The sequence below is a fragment of the Pezoporus flaviventris genome, unplaced genomic scaffold, assembly GCF_033815535.1.
Source record: "Pezoporus flaviventris isolate CSIRO_AGI_PZ_B2104156 unplaced genomic scaffold, CSIRO_AGI_Pfla_v1 ptg000007l, whole genome shotgun sequence".
NCBI lineage: Eukaryota > Metazoa > Chordata > Aves > Psittaciformes > Psittacidae > Pezoporus > Pezoporus flaviventris.
The window spans coordinates 57504901-57518207 of NW_026892555.1; the positions used below are offsets into that span (position 1 = coordinate 57504901).

Sequence of the window (13307 nt, forward strand, 5' to 3'; positions counted from 1 at the left end):
AAAAAGCTCTCAGTTTCTTCAAATCCAGGTTCTCAACTCCATCAAACTTTCTAAAGCCATTTTTATCATAAAGTAAAAAAGCAATCAAGAGCATTGTTTGTATCAGTAGTGGTAGTTCTTTCAATAGAAGATCTTGTACTAGTAATGTGATGGACAAAGTCATATGCAAAGTGTCTTTTAGCAACTAATGGTTGCAGTTTCTTAAAATCCTTGTCCTGTATTTTAAAATAATGCTGTTACTGCAGGAAAATACAAATTGAGAGCTCCACTTGGCAATCAAGCTGGTAAACCAAGCGGTTTTAGTTCTGTAAGGAAAGAGCTCCAACCTCAAATGTGAATTAAAATCAATGTAACCTTAACCTGCAGAAATAGAAAACTGTAAAGAACAAGCATTAGAGTAACTTTGAAAGTAGGACAGTAACTAATGTAGAATTCAGCATGATATGATGTTTCTTAAAGGTAAAATTGTGGTCGTGCTGAGCTGTATGATTGATAGTGGAAAGTATCTTTGGACTACTCAAAGATCAATTTTAACTGGAAGTGGGGAAAGTAACTTTTGGTAACCAAAAATTTATGCCTGAAACAAACTCAAAATAGTGATCAAAATCACAGGATTCAAAGGTTTGAGGTGACCTTAAAAAGTCTTGTAACACATCCTATTAGACAGGATCAGCTATACATAACCCATTACTGATATGTCTAAACTGTTCTTGGACCTTCAGTGACTGAAAATTCAGTTTTCCATTGCTAGCTATGTTCCAAATATTATTATTCTGAACTTAAAAAAGCTCTTTTCTTTTTTGTACTTGCAGAATAAATGTACTTGTTCTTGATGTCTTTTTTCCCAGATATGGAGATTGTCTTTCCCTTCCTTTGCAGTTACTTTGTTAATAATGAAAGGCTGTTGTAAACTTGCTTTGTGTTTCACTCTACAAACTTGAAGAATTTCAATTTAGCTTTTGTTTGTTTGTTTGTTTTTTAATAAAAAATGTTTTCCAGACATTGCTATTGCAGTCCTGCCAATTGGTTTATGTTTTTATTGTAGTATGGTACTTAAACTGAACACATTACCTTGGAAGAGTTTTTTTTATTTATTAATAAAGCCAACATTTTGCTTCCTGTGTCTTATAAGAATTTATCTTTTTTAGTTTTTGTTTTTATCTTTTAAGAGCATTCTCTTCGTTATATTTAGATATACTGCTTGAGAAAATCAGTTGTTACTCTGGAATTTTCTGGATGTAGCCTCTTCTGTAGTTTGCTACAGCTCTCATCTGGTTTGTGTATGTAGCTTTTATGCCACATTTGAACCTGGTAACATACAGCAACCAGGAATGCTGAGAGAGTCCCTCAGCTGCAGTGATGTAGGTTCTGCAACAAATTCGTTGTTCTTATCTTACAGGACTCTCAATCAGGTAGTTCAATTTTCAGAAGAGTGCACTGCCCAGAGAGCCTTCTGATTTTACTGTTTCAGCACTCTAAAAATCAAGGTACATGGTGAGGATCCAGTACAAGGATCATTAACCACAGGTCTCTTTAGTGGTCCTTTTAGAAGCTGCAGCATAAACTCCTATTGAAAGCTCCTGTAAAATTTCAAAGCATGACAAAAACTCGCTAGAGAAAAACTAAAAACTGATTTCATTTTTCTCTTTTCCAGTTAGCCAATTTGATTCTGATGAAATTGTGGTATTCGCAGCTGATTTCATGATTTATAAAATGAGAAGCTGCCTCAAAATTAATGAATTTGTGACCACTCCATCTATCACTTACCTACTTCCCTCCTGAACCAGTCTTGACTACAGACCAGCTGACAGAGGGAAGCTCTTTTTGTGATAGTATGAGCAAATATGCATAGAAATAAGAAAGGTCCATCAGAGATGTAATTTTCATGTTTTGGACAGGGGAGGCTTTAAGCATTTTCTTACATAAAGAACTCAGATTCTAGAATAAGCTGTACAACAATACTGGTCTTGATTTTTTTTTTTTTTTTTTAATAATGGAAAATTTTGTTCCGTAAGAAAGAGATTATATCCTTCAAATATTTCTAGAGTCCTTGAAAGAAAAACCTTGCTGGGATGCCGGTAAGAAGGGAACTTTATAAACCTGTGCAAATCACTGTCCTTGCTCAAATCTCTTGTAAAAAGTTGAAGATGCACTGATATCTACCAAAAAAAGAAAAGATCAACAACAGGACAAACTCCCAGTTTGCTGTGATTCTTGCCTGTCATGATGCCACTACTCTGTCTCACTGTTGTTTCCCTAATCTGTCCATCCTTATCTGCTGTATCTCATCTAATGTGCAGATGTTAGGCTCTGTGGGACAGGAATTAAGTTTTTATACTATGATTGTGCTTGGGATGTCCCATGAAATATATCAAAAGGTGCTACAGCAATACGATGATAGCAATCCTCCTGTTGCTTGTTTTCTGTAGTTCTGCCATGCAGCCAATGTACTCCCAAATTGTTCTCAATCAGAAATGATTTCAGCACGAGAAATTCCTTCAGTTACATTGCTGAAAATGAAATTGTTGAAAAGGAAAATATGATCTTTCACAGTAATCTTCTTTACACTACTGAAATCTGTTGTAATTGAACAAGGCTGCTTATGACCAAGACCCTGAGCATCTCAGTTTCTCTCTGAGTTTGGACCTGTTTTGGCTGAGGGAAGGACCAGGAAACCTCGGGAGGATTCTTCCACTCCAAATTATGTAAGTCTACGCTACGATTGCCTTTTTTACTTTTAAAATATTTCTTCATTTTTATTCAGAGAAATTTTACTCAGTGGGTTGATATGTTTTCCTTTTCTAGGCAAAGATGTGCTGGTGCTTGGAATGGTTGCTTCACTATTTAGTCTCTTTTCTGCTCCAAAGAGCGACACAGTGGTCTAATCTTATGGTTTCAAAGACCTGAGGGTCCCTAATGCCAGATCCTCAGATCCTTTCATGACTGACTCAGCCCTTCACTTTTTGGGAAAAGTATCCTGCAGTTTTCTGTGTATGTATTTTTCAGCTGTCACCTTAAAAACCCAATGCCTTAACCATTTGGACACTACACCACTTTTTCACTACATCCTACTACTGCATGGCTTTCTGTATGCATTTTGTAGTTGTCAGCACTGGTCCAACAGTATATACTTCTCAAAACATATAGACCCCCCCACACCCCCTTACATAGATAAGTTTGGTAGCATGCTTGAGTAAGTGGGATAAATAAAAAAAATGATAGCATATTACTGGAAGTTTTTGAAGAAAGGTAAGAAGCAACAGTGACTGGCCTTAAAAGGATCATTTTTCTTATCAATCATTTATTAGGCAAAATATCAGAAAGGATTAAAATAAAGAACTTTGAGAACCAATCAAAATCCAAACTTATTCTGCATGTCAGCAGAACAGCTAATGAAGGGCTTTTTGAGGACTTTTGCTCGGGATCCTTGGGGTCCCTGGGATCCCTGGGATTAAAAAGAAGAGTGAAAAACGAAATTCTGCTTGCTCCAGTAGTGATCTTCAGACATTCCTAAAATGCCTTGGCTCAAGCTGCTTTGCAGCCATTGCACAAATTTGACTTGGAAACATTATTAATGACTTGACCTTCATTTCAAGTTTACTTTGTGCTCGCAAAAGCAGTGGGTACTGACAAGGAATATTGTTTTATTCTTAGTGGCAATTAGGTTGCTCAGTAGCCCTAGTGCAGTTTACAAGGGGGAAGTCCTGTCTAACCATCAGTAAACTGCACTCAGAACACTTATGGCATTTATGGACTGTAATCCTTGCACCCTCCATGATCCTCTGTTTGTTCTCGGCAAAAGCTTTACATGCTCCAAACTACTACTGGGTCAAAAATCTCAAGTTTGCAGCAGCAAAGAGCAAATCTAACACCCTCATTGTGAAAACTAAGCTAAAAATGTCCACAGAATAAGACTGTCTATACTGTAGGATATAAAACAGTCACGTAGTTGCCTCACAGCAGCATTATCATCCTTTAGGAGGATGTGCATATTCTACCAAATCCCTTAGGACTACTTGCTGTGAAAGAAGAAAATATGAAAACTGAAAGAAACAAGCATAAATAGACTGGTGTTTTAAAATGGTCTGACTGTTTCTGGCAAGAAGATTTTACCCTGTATTCTCTGCACACTAGCAGAAAAAGCACAGGAAGAGGCAGAGCATCTCAGCTGTGTTACTGTGAAAGATTCTATGGCTGCATTCTTTATCCCTTTGTAGGATTTAATTAAAAAAAAAAACAACAAACCCTTCCTAATGTCTGTGACATACAGATGATCAGGTTGCTCTGGTAGCAGCAGCATGAATGTAACTTGTTGCCGTGAGGAGCACTTATGTATGTTGGGCTCTTGTCCTAGCTGAGCCCCCTCTCTCAAGCTTGTTTTGTCAGCGTGTAGCATTTGTACATGAAGATGTTTTGCAGTTTCTGTTTCTGTGAGGTGCAGAATATACTGGTAAAATATTTAATTGTTCTCTTTGTTTTATAATTTTTTATCATTTTATAGACACATATCTATATAGCCATATCATAACTGGATATAACTATACCTTTGTATGTATGTACATTTATATATACATATGCATACATATACACTAAAGACATACATATATGTATATATATTTAAAGACTTTAGAGATTAACACATTTTTGTCTTTTTTTTGTTCTGCTGTAGAGATCTAGCTTTGCTCTGCTTTGAAAATAACTGTATACTGCCATGTTGCAAAGCTTAGAGTAGATGGCCTCCGAAAGACATGGAAAGTATGGAGAGAGAAACAGAATTATAATCTGTTTTGTAAGAATGTTTTTAAGTTTTCTATGCCAATACCTGTCTTACAAACAAAAGCTTTTAATGATTTCTCCTTGCTTTATAAAAGCTTGGTCCTTGGTTAAAATTTACAGTTCCTCTACTATATCTAATATATGCTTCAGTGATTTGCTGGATCTGGAGCACTGTGCGATGGTACTCAGGAGAATTTTCTTTGATCTCTAATCTTCTGCCCTAGAGCTTCCCACTCAGCCTTTCTGGAGGATGGTTTCAAATGACTTCTATATTGAAGGTGTTTGTGATTGTTCTTTAATCTTGAGTGTCTCTACCCTGTCTTCAAATTAACCCTTTTAATTTGATCTCCCTTTTATAGAGGATTAGGATTTACTTTTCCATTCTGTCTGAGTGAAAGAAGACGTAAGTACCAGAGTTTATATAACTAAAAATAATATCATATGGTCATTGGGGGGAGTCTAATGCAGATAGTACAGTATATAACTGCAGATGAGCTGTGTAACTGTTTTGTTAGTGTAGAAGGAAAGGCTTAGTTCAGTTAGATTTAATTTCATTTTCTTTATTTAGCACATATTTTTCAAGGAAAGGTCATGAATCCGAGAACAAATATGATACATAAGGAAAAATGCCTGTTTCACATCTTAACTACTTTCAAATTATCTAACTTCTACTGTATAAGATACTGTGTATCTGTCCATGTTATGATGGCTCCTAGTAAGTCCCTGTCACACAGTGAATGAGTTCATTTACAGAATAGTCCTGCCCTGGGTATGGCCTCCACATGAGCATGATGCAGTTGACGATGTAGTTGATAATACTGTCCAAGAAACTAGGCTGTCCAGATCCTTAGAGATGGAAAAGTGGTGGTTCCTGGATCACGCCTGTTTTGTTTTCTGTTTGCTTGCTCCCCTACAGTGGTCTGCCAGTGCTTTTGATTCTTCTGAGCCTGGCTCCCAGCTCCAGGTATGCTAGCCTGTGGGTGGTACTGCTTCTCTGTGGAGAGGCACATCTCACGGTGACTCTTCCTGAGCCACCAGGGCTTCCTTCCATTATTCTTAATGTTTTGCAGAGAACCTTTTATTTCATGATCCAGTGGAAGTCCATGGTGAGAAAGAAACTACAAAAATACTCTAAGGAGCAAAGTCGAGGTGCTATGACAAGGGGGCACATGGTGGCTGCCAAGATGTGCCGGGAACTTGAAATGTGCCAATATGCTTGTCAACGTCATTATTGGTAACTTTTCATCTTCACAAAAATTTATCTACAATAGTAATTTCTAGTGATCTGGCAGCCATTTTTTATGTTTTGAGAGAGAAAAACATGTCCTGAAACCAAACCCCCAACACCCCAAACCTAAACAATGTAAAAAAAACATGGGTGCAAGCAACTCAAATATAAAGAGGGTAGAAAGATCACTCTACATGTTTTTCTGACAAGTATGTTTTGCGTGTTGTCTGCTGTTTCCAAATATTTTGGGGGTATCATATTGCACTATTTGAATTGCAAGGCCAAATTAAATAAGGAGGAAGTGCTGTACTTTCTGAGGTTTTCTAAATCACTTCTCTCCTTAAATAAACATGTATGTACCACTCATCGTGGTGTAAACCCAGAGAGAGGCATTCTAGACCCTGAAAACCGTTCCTCTTTAACTTTCATGCTTACAAGGACCAACAACTCCCTCAGGTTTTCCTTAATACTTGCACCCTTTCCTGCCTGTCAACAGTTTTCAGACATATATTTTCTCCTGAAAGAATTCAAAGGGTGGTTTTTACTTGTGGTCTCTCTGGAATTTTTTCAGAGGTGGTGAGCACTTAAAAAATTTACACATAATCTATAGCAAATCAATATATCAGGCAATGCGTTCATTGCTACTGAGGGAAAAAACTAAGGTAACAGCTTAAATTAATCATAAATATAACTATTACGTCATACACGTATTGCACATGCACCCAATGTGTCTACCTAAACACATTGGAAAACTGTTTCTGAGACCTTGGTAGCCAAAGTTGTGTCTTGTGCCCATCCCTAGTGATTGAGTCAGACACAGAACATTAGCCAAAAATTGGCATGAATGTTGCTCATACCAAGATTTTTCAAAAGAATAATTTAACCTGTGGAGAAATGAAAAATAAGTGCAACTTTTAAAGCCGAACTGCTTCAAAATTCCTTAGGCCCACAAGAAAAAGACAAAAGAAAAAAGGAAAAAGTTTCCTTTTTTTCCTTCTCACTGTTAAACAAATGGTAGTTTTATCATTTGTTTTGTGGTCACTGAAATGAAAGTTTGGGTTTTTAAACAACTCAGGGATTGCAGCAACTTGATCTGAACTTTTTTTAATGATGCAATGAATTCTAGTATGTGAGCTCTGTAAAGTTTTTCTAATGAATGTCTATTTTTCTGTGGAGTGGCAGAGAACTTACTTAAATGAATCAGGAAATCTCAGCTTGCTGCTATTAAATAAAATCTGCTTTAATGAATAGTGAGCTATCTGTCTGTTTCCAGTGAGTAAACAATAAAAGCATCTTTCTGTATTAACATAATTGTTTCTCCTGTTAAAAATAGCACATTTTTAAAAATAGAAAATACCAAGAAAATAAGCCTTCTTTCTCATAATCATCTAGATCTTTTAGGTTGCAATTAGATGATACAGATCACTTGAGTCCTGATAGTTTCCAAAATTACATTTTTTCTTGGAATCAGAAGGTGAAAGAGCTAATATTAATGAGTTTGTCTGCACATACATGAAAAATCTCCAACTGTCACAGCAAGCAATAATTGGCAGAAAGATGCTTTGATAGAGGCAGGAAGATATCCCTGCTGGTTCAAGACAGGTGGACATCAACTTGAATCCAATTTACATCTTAAAGTGCACAATAGAAAAGATTTACATTACATTGGCTAGATGAAAGTGAGCTCTTAGACTGAGCTCCTCATTTACTTTCCCTGCTTTCATTTCTTTTCTTGCCAAGCACTCAAACTATCTAGCTAAGTTTTAATGAAGATACCTTGTTCTGCTGCTCTTTGAGGCAGCTATTTACTTGGCTGAGACTCAAATCTGAGCTCATACTGGGCTGAAAAAGAATACCCAAACTGATAATTGGACAGACCTGAAATTGAATAGCCTTCTTTACCCACAGCTTGAATCAAGTGAATGTGTCTTCAAGTTATGTTCATTTGGTTTCCTGGCCAAGGTCCCTTGCAGCTCTTACTGGGGCTTGACAGGAGGCCTGCAGTGGAACATGCCTGTTCTGAAAAGCACACAAGGGCTCCTGATGGGCATTTTTGGACTATCTAAGTGACCTTGACTACGTGTTTAAATCATCAACCCATATTTAAACTGTTAATTCAAACTTCTACTGCATCTTAAAATGTTCTGAGTCCAACACTGTATTGAATGAGGGAAAAGCAGGCTTATTCCTGTTCCAGAATGGACACTGAAGAAAAGCATATGGAGAGTCTGAATTTTTATTCCCCTGTTGTTCCTTCACCTGTGTTTGGTGAAGCCTAGGAATGTTTTGTGTGTATGTTTTCATGTACAAATTCCTATCTTCCAATCAGCAGTGTGAAGTCTGTGAAGCCTATTCCAAATGTCAGTGTTAGTCTAACTTCAGGTACATTATTTGTTAACAAATCAAGTTAGCTATTTGTTAAATATTTGATTCTGAGTTGGCATTCCTTTTTTAAGTAACCCTTCCTTTACTGATAAGATTCTCAGTCTCTTTAAAAACACAAAGCAGTAGATCAGCAAAGTAAATACAACCCATTTTTTTCTAATGTAACTTCCTTTCTTACATGATGCATGCAATTTCCTATTTTCAAAAGGTCCTTGAAGCATGGCTATGTATGATACCAGAAAATGATCTACTAATGTGCCTTACTGCATGTTGTTTACTTCAGAATTTTAGGGAGCTTTTATGTAACTTCAGCATGCATGTAAAGTTGAGAGTTGAAATGAATGGAGCTACCAAGTACTTAGTGTGAAATATTAGGCCACTTAGATGTCTGAGTACAGGCTATATTTGAAAATCTTTCAACATCCTTTGTTTCTCAGGTGAAAATATCTTCAACAAAAAAAGCTGACAAATATATTCTGGTTCACATGCTTGTGTATTGGTGCAGCCTAAGATTTATTCTGTGATTTCTTCTCTTTAAACATTGAAAAAGACTTTCAGAGATTCACATCAGGCAACTGAGTAAGGATACCTAGAAAGGCTGATAGAAAGGCCCATCTCTATGCAGCCTATCCACATGAATTTCCCTTCAGTGAAAACTGGAGTTTGAAGGCAAAGGTGGGTAGCACATTTTTAAAGTTGTCTTAATGAAGACATTGGTGGAAAACATTCCTGAAGAGCATGATCTCAGTGTGAGTTTGGCCTCTGCCCAAAAAGTGAAGAATGATGCAGTCGCTGAAACTGGATATAGGTACCTAATATATGCATTATCCCACATAGTCCATGGACAGCTCCTTTTCCAAGTGCTGAGGAAAAGGACCTGGCTGGAAGAAGCTGCCTCTTTTCTAAGACCACAGAGTTTATTCTTGTATTTCCTGCAGCAGACATGCTGTGAGGCACAGCTGAAAGTCACTGCCCTCCTAACAGATATTTTACCTCTGAAAAGTATCTCATGACTTTTTATCCAGAAAAGACACAAATTGAAGGCACTTTCTGATACCTTTGCTGTATCTCTGGATGATAGTATGTTGACGGGTGCAACACTCCCTGCTCTGGAATATAATCCCTATTTTTTTGGAGTATGAAATAAAAAAGGCAAAAAAAAAAAAGAAAAGCTGACTGCTGTCATTTCTGATGTTACAAGGTTACAGGCTACAACCTTGGGGGATTTTACACTATATTTGATTTTTATTGTTTCACAAAATAAGACCTGTTTTCTGACAGTCAATAAAACCGCAGGTGATACTCCTTTTATAATAGATGTGAATAGACTATTACTGTTTGCTATAGCAGTTTAACTGCAGGGCAAGCTTATAAGGGTGTTTGTTGGAAAAAACATACAATCTCTTTTTAGCCACAGGACTATTTCTTTATTTTCATAGAGTTCCCTGGTAATAGTGATATATACTTATCTGAGCAGGTCTGAAATAAGCAGAAAGTTCTCTGCTTCTGAAGTTCTAAACAAACTGAAAATTGAAAAACGGTATTGATGGGCTAAAACAAGAGTAGTTGCAACACAGTATAAATAGGTAATCCTGAGTTTTAAAATAGTTTATCAAAGCAAATATTTATGAGTATTATGTAAGTAAGAGCAATGTGGAAGTCACCTTCATCTCTTTGTGCTTTACATCACATGAAAATTTCCTAGTTCTGAAAATCAGTATTCAGTGTTTATCTTTTGAGTCACAGAATCACTGAGGTTGGAAGAGACTTTGGGTATGGTCTAGTCCAACGTTTTTGCTCAAAGCAGGATTAACTAAAGGTATTTACTAAGGGCTTTGCCTGGGTTTTGGGTTTTGAATATCTCCAAGGATGAAGACTTCACAACCTTTCTGACTAAGGTGTGCCAACGCTCCAAAACCCTCATGGTGAAAAAGCTTTTTGTTATGTCTAAAAGGAATTTTCTGTATGTATTTATGGCCATTGTCCTGTCACTGGGCACACCCAAGAAGAGTCTGAATTCCTCTTCTTCATTCCCTCCCATCACATATATATATATACACGCACACACACTTTTTATATATATATGTGCACGCATTTATATATACACATACAGGTAAGAACACTGGGGCCTTCTCTTAATAATTTTTGTGGCACTTCACTAGACTCTCTCCAATATGTCCATGTCTGTCTTGGACTGGGGAGCCTAGAACTGGATTCAGCACTCCCAATGCTGTCTTGTCAGAGCTGAGTAGAGAGGAAGGTTACCTCCCTCGATCTGCTGGGAATATTATTCCTACTGGAGCTAAGGACATTTCTTGCCTTCTTTGTTGAAAGTGTGCAACACTGACTGGTGGTCAGCGCATGATCAGGAAGGACCCACTGCTGCTGGTCAGCACCCAACCTGTCCTGGTGTATGAGGTTACTCCTAACCAGGTGCAGGACTCGGTGTTTCCCTTTGTTGGACTTCATGAGTTTCCTGTCACCCCATTTCACCACCATGTTGAGGTCCCTCTGAATGGCAACATTACTTACGGGCACATCAGCCACTCCTCCTAGTTTTGTGTCATCTGCGCAGTTGCTGAGGGTACATTCTGCCCCATCATTCAGGTAATTTGTGAATCAGTTATTGGCTCAGTATTGATCCCCAGGGTACACCACTAGTAACTGGCCTCCAGGTAGATTTTGTGCTTGTGATCCCAACCCTTTAAGACAAATAATTCAGCTAGTTTTCAGTTCTCCTCACTGTCCCTAATCTGAACTTCTTGTAAAGCTTGCTCGTCCTGATGTTTTTATCCCTTGTGTTTTTGCTGAGGATAAACTCTTCCCCATCCTTTATATCATTAATTGAATAGGACTGGACCCAGTACTGACTCATGGGGCACACTGCTGGTTACTTCGCTCCAACTAGAATTTGTGACACTGATTACCAAACACCTTCTCTCTGAACCTGACCATTCATCTGGCTTTCCAAAAGTGGCAGCCTTTGGTGGTCCTGAGCATGCACCATCAACTTCTTTACAGGAATCTTATGAGAGGTAATGTCAAAAGCCTTTCTGAAATCAAAGTGCACAATATCCACGTCTTTTTTATTTTGTTTTCTCTTTTATTCTGTTTTCTCTTTTATTCTTCTTTAAGTACTTATCTATACTTTATGCAGGTTTATAAAATGGATTAGTTACTGGGTAGAATGGGAATCACTAGAAAAGAGAAATAGAGAGAAGAAAAATAAGAAAAGATGAAAGACACAAAGTGTGCAAAGAATTAGATTTTGGATTCTGAGATCAGAAAGCTCAGTAAAGCATGTAAATACCAGTAAATGTCAGCTGGCATTGGCTTATATTCGTGAGTCTTGTATGATAAGCTCATCATCAGAGATGTTTAACATCTCTCTGGGGGCTTGGTCTTTACCTGCAGCTTTTTGATATTTTATCTCCTTTATCCTTCCTTTCATTATTTTGTAGACTTTTCTGTTCATCATGTGGGATATTAGGATATCTTACTCTGGGTATAACGTGAGGATCTGAACGTTAAACTGCAACCGCAGCACTCCTCTGCCTGCAAGCTACCCTGGTTTGTATCCCCCTGTAGCATGTTTTGTCCTCTCTGATAATTACAGAGGACAGTGAACTGTGTAATCCCTCCACACTTGATGTCTCATTTCTTTATCAAACTCAGTAACTTCTTGTGGTATTGATCTGGCAATCACTTCTTGAAAATTCTCTTTATTCTTTTTCTGCTAAGTACTTGCCATGTTTTAATAGAACAGGCCCTCTGGCTGGGGAAAAGTTGCCAGCTGAAACTTGTGAGACTGATCCACTCTTTTATTATTATTTCTTTCAGCAGCTCTTCAGTGTCTTTGATGTTACCCATGCATTTGCATTAAAAGCTGTCACTGATTTATTTTAATAAAATCCAATTATCATTTTTAGTTCCTTGTGAAAAATTAATAGATATTTCCAGTTTAATTGTGAATGTAAGCTCATGGAAGGAAGCACAACAGTCACTAATGGAAATATGCCATTAATAGTGCCAGCAGCAGTAATGAGGGTTAACAAATACCTAATTCTGTGCAGACTTAACTTCAGGAACTTATGCAGATCTATGTGGGTCCAAGGAGAAAAGCAGCTGTTTTCAAGAAGCAATGCTAGGATAATGCTAAAATACACATGGTTCTTGTGCTGTACAGACATGAGAAAAGAAATGACACTTCCAGGAGGTGGCCTCTTCTGCTTTGTAGGGCGTTTTTGTTGAAGTGATCTCTTACAACTTCAGTTTTTCTGTAGTTTCACAAGGAAATAAACTGGAAACTTCAGTCTCCTGAACTGTGCATTTTTAAAGCATGCTTCCTTTCCTCCAGCAAATCCTTGATTTCCCCATATTGCTAGCAGCAGGAGGCTATGCTTCCACTGTTATCAGCATTTCTTTTCTAAAATAAAGGATTGGTTTCTTGGTATAACTGAAATTCTCCCACTGGTGCAATAAAAGAGAAAGGAAAGGGTGAGTATTTATAGCCTTAAATTTGAGGTGGTTCTGACCTGAATAGCATTATAAAGTTATTTACATTAGCCAATCTCTTTTCCAGGTTGGTTGTCTTATTAAAAAATTAATCTGGTTGGTTTAATGCTGAAAAAGACTGATTATAAACAGCAGTGAGATGACACCAGTATTATTTGGGACACTTTAATAACTGAGAGTTGAGACCACTTAGTGATTGTCACATATCCCAGCTGAAACCCATCTGTGTCCCCTTTGAACATATAGCAGTAAGCAAAGAAGCCTATCAATCAGGCCTGAAGTATCAAGTATATGTGTAATGTCAATCTGTCATGTGTCAGTGCTACAGATGACAACCCCTCCTGCCCTTTGCTCCTCTGCTGTTTGGGTTTTACAAAAAATCTTGCACCAGACCTTAACATTT

The 13307-nt window shown here is 37.5% G+C and overlaps 1 long non-coding RNA gene across 1 annotated transcript; it reads left to right on the top strand.

Moving 5' to 3' along the window:
• Positions 1-2537: 2537 nt before the first annotated feature.
• Positions 2538-5462, top strand: LOC133266376 (uncharacterized). The gene is made up of 2 exons (XR_009742351.1): positions 2538-2705; positions 5345-5462. It is a non-coding gene; the product is annotated as an uncharacterized LOC133266376 (long non-coding RNA).
• Positions 5463-13307: the final 7845 nt, after the last annotated feature.